This window comes from Emydura macquarii, unplaced genomic scaffold (assembly GCF_026122565.2).
Source record: "Emydura macquarii macquarii isolate MOO-44397 ecotype Brisbane River unplaced genomic scaffold, CSIRO-AGI_Emac_v2 contig_629, whole genome shotgun sequence".
Lineage (NCBI taxonomy): Eukaryota > Metazoa > Chordata > Testudines > Chelidae > Emydura > Emydura macquarii.
In genome coordinates this window covers 8,381,931-8,402,104 of record NW_027130766.1, presented here as the reverse complement: position 1 = coordinate 8,402,104, position 20,174 = coordinate 8,381,931, and positions in this window count along the sequence as shown.

Here is a 20,174-nt window from a genome sequence, read left to right as displayed (position 1 = left end):
GTGCACATCTGACACTGGGAACATGTGGGGATCTTTGCTCTGGAGCTCCCAGCTTGTGGCTAGGGCTCCCCCTCAGCACGGCCTAGTTTGGAGGTGCAGAGAAGTTGGGGCCTCTGAAACGCTGGTGATTTGGGAAGGGTGAGGTTGGCTGCATACAGTGAGAACTGGCCCAAACCTTCAGCCCGTCTCTGCAGAGGCTCAGGGAAGCTTGGCTGACATACGCAAAGTTCATCTTCCTTGTCAGTCTCCTCAGCACCCTCCATCCAGCCTGGAGGCCAAAGCACCAGAATCCCAGGAGAAAGGCTGTTCCCATAAATTCTCCAGCCTGGGTCCCATCTGCATGAGCCTCAGCGAAGCAGTGGAGCTCCTGGGTGCTTCTCCCAATGGAGTCCCACGGCTTGTGCGGTGTCCCCTTGCTCAGGAAAGGCGGGTGCTGCTGAACTGACATACTTGGGGTGAGAATATTTTCGCCTTCCAAAGTGTTTATACAAACAGGGCTCAAACGGACCCTGCTGGTGCTTCGAGGCCTCGCATTGTCCCTTGGATCTGAGACAGTCTGTTTGAATTCGGGTCTTTGGTTCATGAGCTGCCATTTGCCAAATCCCCTGTAGATTTTGTCCCAGATTCACTTCTGAGCAGAAGCAAAACTCATTTTGGATTCTCCTTGGTTCTGGGATTCCCCCCTCCGCCCCCGAGGGTGAGGGGCTCGCAGAGAGCCATTGCCATGGCAGGGGCCAGACCCTGGGGCTATGGTTGCTGCCCACGTCGGCTGTGTGCCTGTTGCTGCTCGCAGCATGGAGCTCCGGGGATGGTGCTTAGGTAAGAGCGATTCACCCCCCAAGGAAGGCTGATGGCGTAAATGCTACAGGGAGACTCTTCGTTTAGCTGATGCTTCTGTGTTTTCCTTTGTCTCTGCTGCTCCCCACCTGCTCACACCTTAGTGTTAGTCAGTGATTAGTGGGGAGGAGACGCTGCCCGCGCCCTGCCAGCATTCCTTACGCCCAGGGTCGGCCTGCTGTAATCAGCGTTGCCAAGCCGGGTGTGTCTGCATAACCTGCATGATTGGACCTGGCTGCTCCCTGTTCCCTCCAGGAGAGAAGCTGATTTTTTTTACCTTATAAGGAAACAAATTGCTCCTGGCTGCTTTTGAATTGGCCTCAGCAAGCCAGCTAGGAATGCGCTGACACTGCCAGCTCTCTGTCCTCCAGCGGTGCTGGGCCAGTCCCCGGCACAGACTGAACTACGGGGACGCTGGGGTGGGTGCTGCAAACCAAAGGATTCAAAGCTATGTCGCAGCCCCTCGGTAACTGACCAGACCGTGGGCTGTAAACCCAGTCGTGTCTCCAGCGCTCTGACAGCGCCCTCGTCCTCTTTATGCTTTATCCTTGGAAAGGATTTAAGCAGAGTAGAGGACATAAGGTGAGAAAGACGAAGCAAATGGTGCAAAGGCTTCTTTGGGCTTGAGTTTGGAGCTGACCCGTGATGCAAGCCCCCCCCACACCCTCTGTGCATGGCCTGTGCTGCAAGATACCCAAGCCTGACGCACGGCCCGGGGGCTGTAGGGCCCCACACGCTGCCCCTCAGAGATGGCTCAGCAGCGCAGAGCCGCCACATGCCCTCTCGTGTGGTGCGGTGTGGGTAAGGCCAGGGTGAGCTGCCAGGCATTCTGAGATGGTCTATTGCCCCGTTTTCAGGCCAGACCTTCCCTGCGCCTCTCCCCCACCCGTTTCCAACCCCCCGGGGACGCTCTCCTCTGTAAAATCATGCCCTCAGCTCCTATTAGTGCACTGCCCAGCGCTCTGAAGAGAATCCGAAATTAGCAAAGGCCAATAAAAATCCAAGGACAGACGTCAATGGTGGATGAAACAGGGAGGGGTAGAGAAGAGGCCAGTGGATCCCATACTGCATCCCATCATGCTCTTGGACACACAAAGGTCCCATCTTTAAAAAGGATGCAGCGTGCCATCGATCCAGGGAACATACAAACAGCTCAGTGATCTTCACAGCAGGACCCGAGGAAGAACAGCATGTGGTGCAGACGAGCTACCTAGGGATCTCGGTCCTCATGCTTCTCGGCATGAGATGGACCCCGGCTGGGATCGGGAAGACACGTTCCCAGTGGGACAGGATCTCAGAACTAGGGGGCTTGGAGAAAAGAGGCTTATGCCTTCCAGGCTGCCTCGGGAGACAGGCTCTCTCACTAGGCTGCCCACCACACTCTGCCAGGCCGGAGAGCCCAATCTTGCGAACGTTAAATATACCCCAGGAAGTACTGATGTGGCAGCACTCAGGTGGGCTCAGCACACAAGAGATTTTCTGCAGCCATCCAGCTCTTATATCACTGCGAGGACGGTTACGTAGAGGTCTGGAAGCTGAGCCTGATGCCCAGCGATGGGGCGGAACGCCAGACCTGTGCCGCAAAGGGAGAAGGGTGTGAAAAGCAGACGTCACGTGGTGTCAAAGACGCAGCTGAGTTCCAAAATGGGACATTTACAGTGGCACCAGCTGCCTCTTAATCCAAGTTCCTTGTGTGCGAGCTCTCCGTCCACACAGGGGAGTAATGTGCACCTCACCCGGGGGCTGGGAACAGGATCCCCTCTAGGCCACCAGCCCGAATCCAGCCAGGGCTGGGAGTGGCTGAAGCTCTTTGCTGGACTGTGTGAAATGACGTGGCGGGTTTCAGTCCAGTTCCACATCCCACACTCGACGCTGGTTGGTTGGTGACCTCTGTTGGCAGTCTCAGAAGAGAGGCCCTGGGACTGAATGGCCTCTCATCCCTGGAGGGGGCGCGCTACGTCAGGCACGTCGGTGGGGCAGCGTGTGTGGGCAGTTTGCCCTCCGGCTGCCTGGGCTGGGCTTGCTCTGAGATAAGCAGAGGCCAATCATATGACCCAGAACCATTCGCCAGCACCCAGTGCATTTACAAATTAGATTCAATACGCAAAAGAACAAGACAGACCGATGCCCTAGAGTCAACTCCCCCCAGCCCCGGGCTCCCACACAGGCCTGGGGGCAACAGCTCCTGCCTGGTCAGCTCTTTTTGTGCCTCGACATTCGATAGCGTGAGCATTCCCCGGCCCAGGCAAGCGTCTGCAGGAGAGGTGGGGCCCGCGTCATGTCCCTGCATGAGTTTCGCTGCAGCGCTCCACGCCCGTGGGAAGAACGCAAAGCAGGGATTTTCCTGGGGCGGGTGCCGAGTTCACAGGCTCCCGGTGTGAGTCACTGAGAAGCTGTCACAAGCAGGCACTGGGGCTTGGCCGAGGATTGGCAGGTGGGACAGACAGATGGTAAATGGCCCTACTTGAGGGCTCCTGGTCATTCATTTAATGCACTTGATGAGGTTTGAGTCCCTGGATGCTCACAGAGGAACAGATTTCATGCCCTGGTCCATTTCTCTGCACTTCCCGGCTGACTTGCTGCCTCTTTCCGAGCCTGCTGCTAAATCACCATTTTCAAAAGCAGGCGTTGAAAATCAGGCCCTGGTGCCTGCGGTTTCACGGTGTTGGCTGAAAATCAGGCCCTGGTGCCTCTACCCAGATTTCCGAAAGTAGCCAAGTGACTGAGGAGCCCGTGTCCCACTGACAGTCAATGATGCTCCTACATCACTTTTGAAAATCCCACCCTTAAATCCTTCTTTAGGCCCTGTAATACGTGGTCTGTTTTCCAGAGGCGCCGACTGGCTTCCCAGGGAGCTGCTGGCCGCTGTGCCTCTTTGGAATCAGGCCACTTGTTCTGGGGCTTCAACACGGACTAAGGAGTTTAACCTCGGTTCCTCTTTTTGAAATGCGGGGTCCGCGTGCTGAAATGGGGACCCTACAATTGTTTCCACGGCAGTGACACATGAGGCTGTCACACACAAGACAGACACCGCTGTGGGGTCAAACCGGAAGAGGAGGAGGAGGAGCAATTCTCCTAATCAAACACTAACAGGCCAGGTTACACCAGCATCTGTCCAGGGTTACTCCACTGAAGACAACAAAATAACTCTGCATTGACAGCTTTGTAACTGAGAGAGGGATCTGGCTCTCATTGCTGTGAAGCCCCAAAGGGGAGATGGATGCAGGCTTAGCACACACGTTTCAGTGGAAATTGGTTGGTTTTTCCTTCTTAGGAGCAGACGTAAGGGCGCCGTGATTCCCCACAGCACTGGGGAGCCCTACACAGCACAAGAGAACCAGAGACAGGAAGATGGTTCTCAAGGTATTGCTAGCCTGGGCCAAGCCAGAATGTAGGGCGCGTCTCTTGAGCTTGCCAGAGCTAAGCATGCGGACATGCTTGGTAGAAACAGCTGAGCTCCTGGTGGTGGTCCAAAGACCTAGGGTGGTCTCCGTCCAGTCGCCAGTGGGTGAGTGGCACCACCACAACTAGTGCTAGCTGCAAGCTCGTGGTCAGCGGAGGAGAATGGGCCAAGCAGATCGAGCGTTGCTTCTCCACCAGTGGGGCTTCCTCCGGATCTTGCTGAGGCAGATGAGCAAGGGGTGCCCTGCCTGGGATGTACCCAGACTTGCAGGGGATGATCTGCCGTAGGTTGGTTTGTCACGGAAATGGGCGCCAGTGTTGTCAGATCTCCAAGAGCGTGTGAAATGGGGTGTCAATGAGCCAGGTCTCTGGGGAGAGGTGAAAGAGCCCGTGCGCCTCACCCGCAAACACAGGGGGACAGGATTGCAACTCCCAGGCCCCAGGTTCGCTACTGTGGCTTTGAGGGGCCCGATACATGGAAAGGTTCAATATAATCACTAGGCCATGGCGGCACTTTGGAGGAAGTTCTGTCACAGGCATGGCCCGATGGGAAGGAATGTAAAACCTCTGAAGTCCTACCCACGCCTGTAATTACCTTCGCACAAGTCTCAGCGTGGAGATCGAAGGTCGCCCCAGTCCGGCCCTGGGGTGAGAGCACAAGATAAACAGCACCTGAAATGCACACGTTCTGGCCTGCCTCAGGAATCCACCTCTGTCACAGAGAGCCAGGCCTAGTTTTGTCTGGGCCAGGGGTTTACAACAGCTGCCCCCGCCAGCTGAGCGGGGAGCCCGGTCAGTGCTGTGTGGGAGCTGCTTGTATCAGGACAGACGGAGACCAACCCATGGCAGCCCAGTGGGGAGCCTCTAACACCCGGCTTAGTCCTGATTTGCCTGTCTGACCCTCTAGAGTGAAGTTAGCCCTGGGGAAAGGTGCCAACTTGAGAGCTCTTGAGGCTGAATGGCTCTGTCTCCCTCTCCAGAACCAGAACTGGAACCAGAACCGCCTGGAACAGCCTGCTGTGCTCCCCTCCCCAATCCCTCAGCCTTTCCCCCCGGATCAGCTTCATTGACTCACCGCCTCTCCTCCAATCTCATCTGAAACTGGCGCTTCTCTCCTTTGCCCAGGCCTGTCAGTGTCTCGCACCCTCTGACACTGGCCTTAACTACGACTGGACGGCTTCACCAGACACTGGGAGCAGTGGGATTCCAGTGGGCAGCAAATACCTCAGTTTGGGTGCCCAGTTCCAGACTGGGTGTTCACTTTGGCACATAAGCACCCAGACGCCAGTTTCTCATGCCTGCTCAGGGTCTATCTTTGGGCTGTGCCTGCAGGGACTGGCTGTGGACCATACCTGCCTTTCTTTCGCCTCTGCAGACACAGGCTGGCAACAAATGAAAGCAAGGGCTTGCCACCATAGCCAGTAGCCACTCCTGTTACTGGCCTGCAGAGGCCAAAGAACCCGAGTTGCTGATGCCTCAAGCTCCCAGGGGGCGAGGGCTGACCAGGTGCTATTTCACCCCATGGCTCCTGGAGCAATAGAGATATTGAGGAGTTTCCAGGCAGAAGGTGAGGGGGTGGGGCAGCTGTCCTACACAGGCTCAGGGGAGGCGTATGGAAAGCACAGAAACGGTGAGTTGGAGGGACACTGATGTAAGCTGTTCCAGGCCAACGCTGGGGTGAGCAGACACACAGGCTCTCTGAAGCTGCTACTGCACCGTCTCCACCAAACACCTTCTCAGACACAACGAGCGACGCTCACAGACTGGAAGCTCTTCGGGGCAGGGACCATCTCTCTGATAGGTGGGTGGACGGCACCTCACACAACCCTGGCCTCCAGGTGCAGCTGCAATACAACCAGTACTGATACCGATAACTTAGCGTGCAGAGGGGGTACCGGTGGGCAGGCCCCTCTGAGTTAAACCCACCCTGCCTGCTCAAGGGTGGGGCTAGCCCAGAAGAGGATTCTCCCAGGGAAGGACCATGCCCCGGGCATGACATAGAGGATTAGAGGAACAGAGCTGCGGGGGCAGCACATCCTTGAGATCCCTAGTGGTGACAGCTCCACGTCTTTGCTGGCGCCCCGCCCGCTGCACGCTCCGGCGTACCCTGCGCTTGGAGCCCTCGTTGTGGGCGGCTGAGACCAGCTCCCACCGTCTTCAGAGCCCGCACTTCTTCATGCAGCTTCGCCCTGCCGTCCGGCTGCACGGCCACTCCCAGGAAGGGTGGAGGGACGCTCGTGAGCCTGCACAAGCCTCCTTCCCCTGGTGGCCAGGGACGGCTTGGGAGCTGGTTTCCCTCTCAGTGCAGGGGCATTGCTGGGAGTCACACGGGGCGTTGGGGGGGGCAGCTCCATGCTCCCTGCCTGTGCTACCAGCCTTCACCCACTGGAATCCCAGCACCTCCCAGGGATGGTTGAGCAGCAGCTTGGTGCCACCTATAGGCCCCCGGCAGCATTACGCCCTCCCACGCCCCCATCCGTCAGCTGGCTGAAGGCAGACGAGAGGCGTCCACGAGCTGGCGAAGGAGGAAGCCGGGCCGAGCAGCTCTGGGCCCAGAGCCAGATGTGACAATGTCACGTCTCTGCAGCTTGGATCTGAGGAGCAGCCTTGCCCGCCACGCTCCCTGTGCAGCCATTATCTGTACAGGCGATGGGGGGAGACAAGCTGCCTGCCCGGCAGTGGGCCAGAAGATCACGTCCTGTGGGCTGCCAGCCGAGCTGGCCTGGGCAGCAGGAGCCCTTCCGTCTGCCGAATGGGACAGAATTTGAGGGATTACTGCCTGCCTCCCTCCCAGCCCTGTACTTTGCCTTAGGAAACCCTCCGTCTCCTTACAGCCCACACACAGAACTGCCCCGGACGCTGGGCCTGTCACACGAGTGTCACAGCTGTAGTGCTGCGGGTGCCGTACGAGCTCACACATCCCCTCTCCATTACAGTGCCCCCGTTTTCCACTTCGACAAGATGATGCGCGGCGAGGGGAAAGATGGCTGCCTGCCCGCCACCGTTTGGGGCACCTGCCCGCCCTGCACACTGGAAGAGATGCAGTGATTCCCCTACACAGGGGATCTTGCAGCGCCAGGAACTAACCCGGGGCTATGTGCAGAGTCTGTGATGCTGCTGCACCACGCACCAACACCGACCAGCAATACCAAGAGTTCCCAGGTGAGGGCACCCTTGCTAAGCATTTGAAATGGAGTGGGAGACTCCATCCAGCCCAGGTCACCAGGCATCTGCGAAAGAAGTGACTTTGCCAGAATCCGTGTATCTGCCCCTGTCGAGCAGTGCACAGGGATCCGTGCGCACCTGGTAACCGTGGCTGGAAAGCAGCATAAAAGCACAAAGTAACAATAAACACTGCATCATAATTAGCAACTATAAAAACCAAAAGCCCCTGAGTTCATTCTGACTTTTGATTTTATGACCCTGTCTCCTCCCCTTGCCTTTGAGAGCGGGGGGGATTTTCCCCCTCAGCGTATCTCTGCGGCCTGGAAACCTGCCCCGAGCTGCGAGCGATGCGGCTGGTTTGCAGGAGCCTTGAGGAGGGTGTCTGTGTGTGGCTCTGGAGTGCGTCGCTAACAATGCTTCCATGTGGTCTGCTCTCCCTGAGCGCAAGCGTCTTCCCAGGAATTGTGTGTGCACAGACAGGGCTGGCTCCACTGGCAAACCCTCCCAGCAAAGGAGTGTTTATACTAACATAGCTTATACCAAGATCCTGACTGAGATACGCCACACCAGCCACAGGACTTTTTTTTGCCAGTGTAGCTGCGTCTCCATTAGGGCTTCTGCTGGCATAGCTCCGTTGGTTAGGGGTGGGATTTTTGTCACGTTCCGAACTGAAATGCAGGCAAAGTGTTCAAGTGTAGACGAGGCCTCACTCCGTCCCAGCCTCAGCACTATCCCCTCCGACAGGGGCCAGTCAGTGTCTGCCACGAGGTTCTCAGCCCTTCAAAATCCACGAGTATCTCCGGAACCTGGAACTCCTGCAGCAAAGCCCCGGGGTTGGCTGGACCCTGCCAGCTCAACAGATGAAGCTACTCAGCTCTGTGACCTGACACATAACCTGATCTGATGCCCCCTCCTCTCAGCTGCTAACCTTCGACAAACAGCAGCTGAGTTCTGAGCACACCAGGAGCTGGCTTAAGGTTTCCGATGGAAACAGCCTGGAGGTTTTGCATGGGACTGACCTGAACTCACGCAAAGTGCAGCAGTTTCTCTTCAAATTTTTTTGATTCATTTGAACTTGAAACTTGAAGCAAAAGGCGGGTAGTGACGGCAAACTGGAAAGCCCTGCAAAGGGACACGACTGAATGGTTGACCTCAGACTGGACGGGGTGCAGAGGGAGGCAGAGAGAAGATAAGGAATAATCAGGCTAGGGATAGGAAGCCTTTCTTCCAGTCTGGAGGGAAAAGGCAGTTGGGAGAAATTAGCTGGAATATAGGGTGGAGAGCATCACACCAACATGGCCATGGCAATCGCTACTACATGGCCAAATGTGGCCATCCACCCGTAGGGCCAATAGACCTTTGTGCTGTTGTGCCCGTGTGGCTGGCTGACCTCTACAGCCAGCAGATCCAGTGGCCATCACACCCATGGGACCATCCCCGGTGCTCTCCCGCTTACTGTACCCATTCCACGGACATACAGGGGCTGACGTTCTGTGGGGCTGTCAGCCCAGTGGCGCTCACCAGCACAGCATTCACTCTCACGAAGACCCCACCAAAGAAACACGGATTCTATGTCACAGAAGCCAGTTCCGAGGCATTTCCAGCTCTGCCTCCTTCTCCTGTGCTAGTGTTTCCTCCTGCCCCCCAGCTCCGAATTCCTGCCCAATTGAAAGGTTGGCCAGTGCATCTCATGAGAAAGCTTGCTCAGCAGACCGACCGTGGGACGTTGGTTCAGAACTGTCTCAGAGGAGACAGCAGCCCCTCTCCATCACGGATGTCTTCTGCTGCAGCACACCCCCTGGCAGGCTGGAGCAGGACTGCCCCCAGGGAACATCACCCCCATGGAGGCAGCAGCACTGAGCAGTCGGTTGCCCAGGTGTTCACCGTGGGATGCCAGGCCAGCGTCCACACGTCTCTGAGCCTTGAGAGTGCTGGCAGCTGAGTAGCAGAAGAGAAATTACACCAGCTTCTTCCCCCCAGAATTCACTGCCCAGCCACGTGCTCTGCAGCACCAGGCCCCGGCAAGAATAGCTACCGAAGACACGAGGGGGAGGAGACAAGCTGCCGACCCAGAGCTGCAGAGGTGTAGCCGTGTTCGTCCCAGGATATCAGAGAGACAAGGTGGGGGAGGGAACATCTTTTCCTGGACCAACTTCTGTTGTGGAAGAAGCACAGAGCTCTTCAGGCTTGACATCTCGTCTCTTCCACCAACAGAGGCTGGTCCAGTCAAAGATATTTACACCCCCCCCCCCCCGGAGTTCCTGAGCCGCACTTTCTGAGCAGGGACAGTGGCTCCTCCCTGGGCTCTCAGATCCCTTCCATGCTACTGGGAGGGGGAAGAGGCGTCTCTCCCACGGCCCCAGAGAACCGTATGCACAGGGAGAGCAGAGTCTCCCTGAAACGACTGGAAAGTACTGCGGGAGGGCAGAGGCTGTTTGACTAGACAGCAGCGGCTTTTGCTACCACAGGGTGACCTTGCATTTGCAGAGTCGGAGTCGCATGAGACATGCACAACTGTCCATCCAAGGTGCTGCTACCCGCTTCACCCGCTTGATCAGGGAGGACAGTGGGCTCAGCTGCATGCAGTCGGGGTCAGATGGGGCCCCATAAGTCCGACTTCACAGACTGGGGCCAGCCCTGTGTCTAGACCTGCCCGGGGAGGCTAGGGGGTGTCAGGGGTGAATCGTAAAGCAGGGTTTCCCTGGGGTCGTGGTGGCGGGCCGCTGGGGATTCCTGCCGGGAGCAGGGGAAGATGAGACTTGAAGAAACTGATGCTCCTCAGCCCGTGGGGAATCTCACACCGGGCCAGCACTGTGCCCACGAGGTTGTGGGGGGGGGGAGGGTGTGCAGTGCCTGGACGGCGTATTCCAATGTGCTGCCCTATCGTTCAACACTGAGAAGAGCCTGTTCCCTTCCCCAGCCCGGCTCAGGTGGGGCAGCAGGTGCTGCTGTGCCTCCGGGAAGCCTTTCTAGACACCCAGAGGGAGGATTCCACACTCACTTCATCAGCTGATTCGTCTCAGCTGAGTCTCCAGTCTCTGCTGCCAGCTCCTGTGCAGGCTGCAAACACCCAGCTAGGGCGAGGGTCCTGAGCTGTGAGGGAGGCCCGGTGCCCCCAGGCCCTGGCTGGAGAGAGAGACTCTCTCACTGCTGCTCTTTATCACCCTGCAGCCCAGACGCTCAGCTTGCTGCCGCTGGCTGCCTGGAGTGTGGCAGCTAACTCCACAGCCAAACACAGGCTGGAAAGTGGCCTGTTGCAGAGGTGCTGAGCACCCCAAGCCGGCAGAATCTGGCCCTTTCTTTTGCCAGCAACCTCTGGCGCCACGGCACTGAGCTTTGCTGCATCCCCAGCCCTGCGCTAGTCACGGAGAGCCTGCGCTTGCACGTGCCTGCTTCACTGGGAGCGACGCCCTGCACGGGATCCAGCCCATGTAAGGATCGACACCGCAGGCTGCTGGCCTTTCCCCGCAGCCCAGGGAGGACCGGCACCATGCCCAGAGGCTGGCTCAGGCCCTTTTTCTAAAGGCTTCAGTTTTATTCCTTCCATATGAGAACTAGTAACACAAGTTCCACGTCAACCCTCCCTTGCTCCCTAGCCCAGGGTCCTCTGCCAGGGCCACTATTTCCCACAGCTTCCGCTTTGCAGGCTGTCTGGGAGGCACCCGCCAGTTGCACTCTCTTCCTCTAGACCCAGGCTCGCTGCTCCGACCAGCTCTTTTCCAGTCCTCCTACGGGGCAGCCACCTGGGAGGCCACCACTCCAGGCCCAGCTCTGCCAGAGAAGCCACCCTGCACCCTGTAGCTCTCTTCCCCCACCCCAGGCTCCTGCATGAGCCTTCTTACCTGGGCTGCGTGTTGCTTTTATAATCTCGGAGCCTTCACTGGCTGGTCTCAGCTGGGAGACAGCTGATCAGTCCCAGGTGATGCTGGGCCCAGCTCCATTAACGGCTCAGCCACCCCGGAACCAATACATAAAGCTAGATCTGCAAAGGGTTTTAGGTGCCAAAATTTAGATTCTCAGCCCCCTGCCCAGCTGCCACCTCACCCTCTAGGCAGCTCACTTTCCACCATGGGCTGTGCACAGCTGCCCAGCTCCTGCTGCTGCTGAGCGTCAGCCCTGGCAGGATCCTCTGGCACGGCATTCCCCCCGCGGTGAATCTGGTAGGAGTGTTCGGGGCACGTTTACTGAATCAGGCCCTGCATCAAACATGCCTCCCTTATACCCACTGGCCTGGTGGTTAGAGCACTCAGCCATGAAGTGGGAGAGGCCAGGTTCAAATCTCCCCTCTGCCTGATTGAGAGCAGGGACTGGACAGCAGTTCTCCTACCTCCCATGGGAGTGCCCTCACTTCCAGGCCAGTGGTTCCCAACCCCTTTGGCTTGAGGGCCACAAATATAATTTTTACAACCCTGAAGGGCCACCAATGTCCACCAGCAGCCCCCATGCCCCCACTGCAGCCGGAGGGAAGGAGTTCAGCGAGGAGGATCTTCCGTCCCCCTGGCTGCAGCAGGGAAACTAAACTCCAGCTGGGTCCCTAGGCAGCGGCTCCCTTCTGCAGGCAGGGGGATGGGAGATCAGTGCTCCCCACCCTCTACCTCCAGCAGGGACCCAGCACCTAGGGACCCACATGGAGCGCTTTCTGGTGCTCCCTGCTACAGCCAAGGGAGCGTGAGAATGACTCTCTAGTGGGTAAGGTGCACGCCTGGGAGACCAGCTGGTTCCAGTCCCTGCTCCAGTGAATATCTGAGCATGTCACACAAAATGGAACAGCATCAACAGCAGAGAGTGCGGGTCCCTCTGCAGAATAGCCTCCAGCCCAGTGCGTGGGGCATTCAGCTGGGAAGCAGGAGCGCTGAGCTTAAGTCGCAGCTTTGAATCTGGCAGAGTGGGGATTTGAACCGTCAGTACTCTAACTGGGGGGTGCCTAACTCCCTTTGGGGGCTTGTGCTTAGGCCACGCCCCTCTCCCTGGCATTTCCAATTGGCTAGTTGAGGTGGTTCCCCACTCAGCTCGCCAACCTCTGTGGATCCCACTCCTCGGCACCTCACTCCTGCCATGCACTGCGTAGGGAGCCCCTGACTTGGGGCTGAAGATGCCGCAGGCTGGCAGGGTGCCTCGCATTGGATGCTTGCAGTGCAGCAGCGCCTACATGCCCTGATAAGGTCTAGCCCACGCTGCATCGGACTAAGAGGACCATCTGCATGACACGAAGTCGGATCAAATCACCAAGATTGTTAGTGTTCAATAAAGACAAATGCAAAGTGCTCCACTTAGGAAGGAACAATCAGTTGCACACTGACAAAATGGGCAATGACCGCCCAGGAGGGAGTGCTGCAGAAAGAGATCTGGGGGTCAGAGTGGATCACATGCTAAAGATCAGTCGACTTTGTCACACTGCTGCAAAAAAAGCAAACATCATTTTGGGGTGTGTAAGCAGGAACGTTGTAAGCAAGACACCAGAAGTAATTCTTCACTCTACCCTGCACTGATAAGGCCTCAGCTGGGAGCATTGTGTCCAGTTCTGGGCATCACATTTCAGGAAAGATGTGGACAAATCAGAGAAAGTCCAGAGAAGAGCAGCAAAAATGATTCAAGGTCTAGAAAACATGACCTATGAGGGCAGATTGAAAAACCTGTGTTTGTTTAGTCTGAAGAAGAGAAGACTGGGGCGGGACATGATAACAGCTTTCAAGTACATAAAAGATTGTTACACGGAGGAGGGAGAAAAATTGTTCTCTTTAACTTCTGAGGATAGGACAAGAAGCAATGGGCTTAAATGGCAGCCAGGGCAGTTTAGGTTGGACATGAGGAAAGAATTCCTAACTGTCAGGGCCGTTAAGCACTGGATCAAATTGCCTAGGGAGGAGGTAGAATCTCTGTCATTGGAGATTTTTAAGAGCAGACTGGACAGACACCAATGAGGGATGGTTTAGATAATGCTTGGTCCTGCCTTGAGTGCAGGGGACTGGACTAGAAGACCTCTCGAGGTCCCTTTGGTTCTTATGATTCTATGATTCATGCCTTGGACATACACTGGTCACCAGCTATGGGTCGGGAAGTATCTCTTCCACCCCCACGGTATAGGTGGAACAGTTAGATGCATTATGGAGGGGGAGGGTGATGGCTTCCTCTGAAGTATATGGCATTGGCTACTGATTGAGACAAGACACTGGACTAGGTGGAGCATTAGTCTACTCTGGCGTGGCAGACAGCAGGATCCTGGACTAGATGGACCACTGGACTTTTCTGACTTAGGGAATGGGCTACTGAGGCCAGACAGACCACTTCTCTGCTCCATACTGGCCCAGTACAGCAGTACTGAAGTTCCTCTACCTCAGACACTTGCTGTTTCCTGCAACGATGAGCCCAGGCACCGTTATCCAGTACGAAATAGAGCTGAGTGCAGAGACGCTGCTGACAAAATCCTTTGTCGTGTCAAAGTTATCAACTGCGCTGCAGGCAGGAGAAAGAAGCTGAGCTAAACAAGAGCGAGGTCGGCCCAGAGAGACTAACTGCACCTTCACTTAACATGTCTGGTAGCGTGGCTTTGTTTTCTCCTTTTGAAGTGTTATAAATAATCATTACAGGTCCAAGGCGGGGCTGGGAACTGCAGCCAGAAGCCCTGCAGGGCACTGTGAAACGTAAGAGCAAGGATCAGAGCGCCCCATTACTCATGGGGAGGAGTTGCCAGTGGGAGCAGAGAAGCAAGGAACTCCCGGGGTGTGGCCATAATGCAACAAGGCATGCTTGGGAGGCAGTGCAGGGAGGGCAAACAGCCAGTGGATCCAGGGGATGAGATCTCACAACCTGCAGAGCGAAACAGCAATGGGAGCTGCTTACAGCCCTGGTGGGAACCTCTCAAGCCTGTGAGGCTCATGCTGTTTGAGTCTTGTTAATGGCACCATAAAACTAGCTGCCAAACACAGATTAATGGGAGGCAGAATTATTGTGGTAACGTGGGAGGCTCTAATAAAGTCTCGTTACAAGAACTGCTTTGGGTGGTGCAATGTGGGGGCACCCGAGTGACGCAGGGGGGAGTGGCTCAGAAGTGCAGAAGGCAAGAAGCTGACGGGCTCGTGGCAGGCTGGAGGGAGGAGTTTGGGGGACAGTGGGTCCGGGTTCTTCCCGCTCCCTTTTCAAGCGCTGGGACGCCACGCTAGCTGAAGGTGCCATGTGGCGTATGTACGTGTTACAGACATTGATTATAAGTACTCTCCCACACACCGCACAGTTAGCCTGTGGAAGTCAGTGCCACTAGATACCACCAAGGCCAAGAGTTTAGCAGCATTCAAAAAGGACTGGGGATTTAAATGGCTAACAAGAAAACCCAGAGCCACAGTAAGAAGGGTTAGAAAACGGAGCCTTTGGAAAGGGATAAGAACACGCCTGAGCCATTCTCTGGCTGACAGATGTTGGGAAGAAACTTGCCTGTGGACAAGTTATTCCTTAATGACCTATTGCCTCATGAGCAGCGGTGCTGGCAGAGACAGGAGGCTGCACTAGCTGGACCCCTGGTCTGATACCGTCTGGCAGGTCCTGTCACCGTAGAAACTGGGCAAACTGTCTACAGTTTAGATCAGAAGCAAGTAAGATTCTCTCTTTGATCAGGAGCTTGTGTTCTACAATGCCCTGCAGCACCAAACAGCCTTGGAAGGATCAGATTTCATGGGCAATCCTAACCTGCCAGCAGATCAGTCCTAGGGGATTCCAAACCCTTAGGTCTCGTCCTAAGCCAGGTGGCCATGCTCAGGCTCAGCTGTATTTCCAAGGGCAGTGAATTTTAGTGGTGAGGGCTCTCTGCCAGATGTGGTGTGTCAGAGAGGAGAGAGCTCAGCTGCTTGTCCTCCATCCCCCATCCGCTCTGACTGGTTGTTACACCCACTTGGGTCTTCCCTGGAACTGCCTGGTAAGCTCTTCAGCACTGGGTCCCTTTCTTACTATATGTTTGTACCGTGCACCCAGAGCAGTGAGGCCCTGATCCTGACGAGAGTCCTTGGGCAGTACAGTCATACAGCTAATCAATAATGAGGCATCTCTGGCCACGGCTGCTCTCGGGCAATCCAGAAGGCGAGATGACTCTAGTGATACCCTGAGACTCTAAACCACTTTGATATCAGATGGGCAAGCAGGGGGTGTTCACAGAGCGTCCTAGTTCTTCTCAGTGCTTCCCCCTGCCAACCAGCATCACCGCCATCGAAGTCACAATCAGCTCAGGAGTCAATGCAGTATCTTGGATCACCAGTCTCAAAGAGCATGTGGTACTGCACTTCCAGACCATGGTACTATGTTGGTATAATTGTCTGCTGCAACAGGAGACAGTCAGATAGGAGGGAGGTCTCAAGTGGGATTCCACAGGGATCTATGATGGGTCCAGTGTTGTGTAGGAATAGAGAACACATGGATCAAATTTGCAGATGATGCAAAGCTGGTGGGGGGGGAGGGAGAGTTGCCAACACTTTGGAGAATAGAGCTAAAATTCAGAGGGGTCTTGATAAATTGGAGAACTGGGCTATAGACAACAACATGAAATTCAACAAAGACAAATGTGAGGTGCTACATTTAGGGAAGAAAAACCAAATTCCCAAATGCAGAATGGGGGATAACTGGCATGGCAGCAGCACTGCTGAGAAGGATCTGGGAGTTGTGCTGGATCACAACCTCAACATGAGTCAGCAATGCGATGCTGTTGCAAAAAAAGCAAATGCAATTTTAGGTTGCATTACCAGCGGAATAGCCTGCAAGTCACGGGAAGTGATAGCACTGCTCTAGTTGGTGCTGGTTAGGCCTCAGCTGGAGTACTGTGTCCAATTTTAGTCACCAATCTATAGAAAGGATGTAGAGAAACTGGAAAGGATCCAGAAGTGAGTGACAAAGAAGATCAAAGTGATGGAATGCAAGTCATAGGAGCAAAGGCTGAAGGAACTGGTATGTTTAGTTTGGAAAAGAGGAGATAAAAGGGGACATGATAGCAGTCTTCAAACACTTGAAAGGCTGCCATAAAAAGATGGAGAAAAGTTCTCTTTTGACACACAGGGCAGGACAAGAGGCCATAGATTCAAACCATAGCATAGCAGATTTCGATTAAATCTCAGGAAAAGCTTCCTAACTAAGAACAGCAGGACAACGGAGCAGACTGCCTATGGAGGTCGTGGAAGCTCCTTCCCTGGAGGTTTTCAAAAGGAGTCTGGATAGCGTCTGTCTGGGATGGTTTAGTCACAACAAATGCTGCATCTTGGCGGGGTATTTGGCTAGATGACCCTTTGGCTCTATGAGATAACAGTTCAGCTTTATCGCTTACATTTTGGATGGGGAACCATGTATCCAGCTGCCCTTCTGCTCTGGAGCATTCAGATGAGGTGAGAATAGTAAACTCCAAATTTTCAGTCCAAGGGGCAAGGTGTGGTTTTGTCCCCATCTCATTAACTGTATGAGAAGTGGAAAAACTTCAAGAGCTGGAAGATTGACTCTGAAAAATGAGGCGGGAAATTTCCAAGACTATATTCTGTTAAACAGATGCCACTAATAAACACACTACAAGTTCAGGATTTTGGTTCCACTGAGGCAAAGAAATGATTCTTTGTCTTGATAAAATAAACACTGCTTTGTTCTACCACTAGATCTCTTGGATGTTTCCGGTATCAGTGCTGTATATCATCATACGGTGTCCTCAGTCTAACCTAGGAGATAGCGTTCTCACATCAAGTAGAGTAGAACTCCATGACTTTGCTTATTAAACCACCAATCCACAGGCAGCACTGTCCCTGAGATGCCGTCTGATGAAAACAGAGAGCCCCGTAATGGCAAGAGCAGCCAGGGGCAAAGGGAGACCTTCTATTTCATAAATATGGAATCAGAGTTGCTCATAGAGTCCTAGATCCACAGACGTTTGGCTCCATCTCCAAAAAGCAGGAATAGCGTTAGGGCAGCTTCCTGTACTCAAGGTTGGTCGTGGCTTAAAGTGGATTTATGATTCGTATTATTAAAATGAGAGCTGAAGAGCTTACACCATCACTGGACAATGACAACAGTCAGATGGGTAACAGGGTAAATGAATTGCAACACCTGAATGGGAACAGCTTGAGTTATCATTTGGAGGTTGTTTGGTGCCAGGTAGGTCTCCAGTTTCCCAAGCAAAGCAAAATTGATTGCTGTTCTGTGCATTCCCCTTCCCTTTGGAGGAGGCCACTGAATGAGGTGAATAACTGATGATGTGAAATGACTGAACTCATAGCTGTGAATCACTGGGAATCTTTCATATGCCACTGCAGTGACAGGAATTCTTTAGTGCACGTTGCAACTGGAAATGGACAAGCCAGAGCTAGTCAGTCACCCCTCCCGGCCGGAGAGCAGGGGTAGGAGAAAACAGGATACAGGTAGGGGCTTTATGGCAGGTTGATCCTTGGTAGAGATATGGCTCAAGGAATGTTGATGGGGAGAGAGCCTACATCATGCTCTGCCTTAAAGTTCTGCAAACAGAAGAGGTGGAACATGGTGCTGGAAGGAAGGGGTGTCTACCTGTCCCGCAGCAGTTAATTAAATGAGAAAAAAGAAGCATGCTCAGAGCTAAGGGCTGAAGTGGCATTAGGATAAAAGAACCCCTTAAACTTCAGATTGAGGCCAGCATGTGTATTCTGGGTCCTAAAGGATAACAGAGCCAGGACTGGCCTTACAATCATCAAGATCCCAACATGTTTGGGGTGGGAAAAAGAATCAGGCCTCAAATTGCTTCCCTTCCTGGTCCCAGAGCCAGAATTGGACCTTCTGCTTTGGTTCCACTGTCTCCTTCTCCATTTCCACTGCTAAAGGGGATCAGGCCATGACTTGCCTCCCCCTCCACTCCAATGATATTGGCGGGGGGGCTGGACTCTGAGGGTATGGGGGAATGAAAAGGTGCAGGCCCCAAGCAGTCGTGTCATGCATTTGCTTGAGGCCAGACGTGGAAGTTTTCCTTCTGTCTCTTTTAAATGGGGCACTCAGGAAAGGGAGGGCTTCCTGCCAGTGCTCCAGTCCAGCTGGGATGGAGACTGTCTAATACAGGCTTGCTTAGAAATGTGCCTCTGTTGTAGACAGGTCATTTCCGTGTTTCCTGTCATGCAAACAAATTTAGGGAATATTCTTTTAATCTTTCAGCTTTTGAGTAGGTGGCTGGGAGCAGCCTTGGCAGACAGGACAGAAAATGGTTAGGACACTGGACATAACAAAACCAACATGCTGCACTCCACACCTTGGTATGTTATTGCTTGGCAATGCCTGCCGTTCTGCAAGGATGCCTGGCACTGAGAGGTGCGTTTCCACTTCCGCCATTACCTGTGCCCTTTCTCCATGTACCTGAGTCTCGTTGCTCAGGATTCTGCCCTTTAGCTCTAGACACGCAATTGGTGTCTTTTCCATTGTTTGATTTCTACTGGCTCTATGTATCACTGGGAACTGAATTAGCTTTTTCATTAGAATAAAAGGAGAGTTTACTGGTCAATCATAATTTCGACACTGCAGTTACCTGGGCTCATTCAAACCCGTTCCTTACACAGAATTGCAGTATTAGTTGCAGAGCTCCAGAGCTTCTAAGCAATGATTTCATTTTCCTTCCTGGGAGAAAGATTGTTGTTCTTGGTCCTGTACTTTCTTGCCGTACATCTGTACCTATCTCTGAGGGAGGAGATAACATCTGCAATTTGCTTATTGTTGGAACAGACTCAGATACCATCTCCTGCATTATTTGTTTTATCTCAAGTGAATTTATGGCTGGAGGAGGTGCAGGACTGACAGCCTTGAAGAGTGAAATCCTCTATTCCTCTATAGAACAGTTACAGCAGAGAAGACTGCCCTGGCACTGTCCTACTGATGGGAATCATCACAGGCCTGGGCGACCCACTAGGAACGGAGGGGAAAGCTCAGTCTTCAGGGTCTAGTCAGTCGTTTGCTGTCCTGCTCTGCCAACAAGGAGTCCAGTTTTGGAGATGCTGTTTGATGTGGAAACCTGCTCCTTGGGAATTACCCTGGAGGCCAGGAACAGCAGTTGAATGATGATGAATTTTGGTCACTATTAGCACAGGCTGGATTCAGAAAGAGGAAATGTTTAGTCGCCCATTTCAGACCATTGGTTGGGTTCCTCCTTGGCTGAGATCCAGTAATGGGTTAAATCAAGATAAATGTCACAACAGGCTCACGTACAAAGAAGTTCCCCAAATCACAGATTTTGGGACTGAAGGGACATAGCAAGGTTTGGCTGGTTTTATGGCAATTTCAGCCAAATCCTGAGAGTGGTCCCCGGCAGGGGCTATGAACAGGTAAGGCTGGCCCTTTGAGCACACTGACTATCTCATAAGCAGCCTCCTCTGCCAACTTCAGACTGAAGAGGAATCTGAGTTAAGATGTGGCACTGGCTTCCAGAAAGGGAAGCATGCCATCATGACAACATCTCTAACACACAACAACAGGGAGTAGATACGCACACCAAAGGGGACAAATAGAACCCATCAGACAAAGGGAGAATGAGAGAAGTGAATTTGGAGAGATTTGAGAAGATGTCCACCCACACCGAAATGGAAATCTATTGCAGATCAATGTGCAGTCTTGTGGACAGAGCACTGGACTGGGACTCAGGCAAGAACAACCAAGGCTCCACTTGAATGAAAGATGTCAGAATGAAAGAGACACACAACCAACTGCTTCCTGAATCCCCAACAGATCCCCATAAGTCACCCTCTTTTGCTACTCCACAAGCAGTTCCCAGAAAAAGCATCATTCCACATTATCTGTCAGTGCCACCT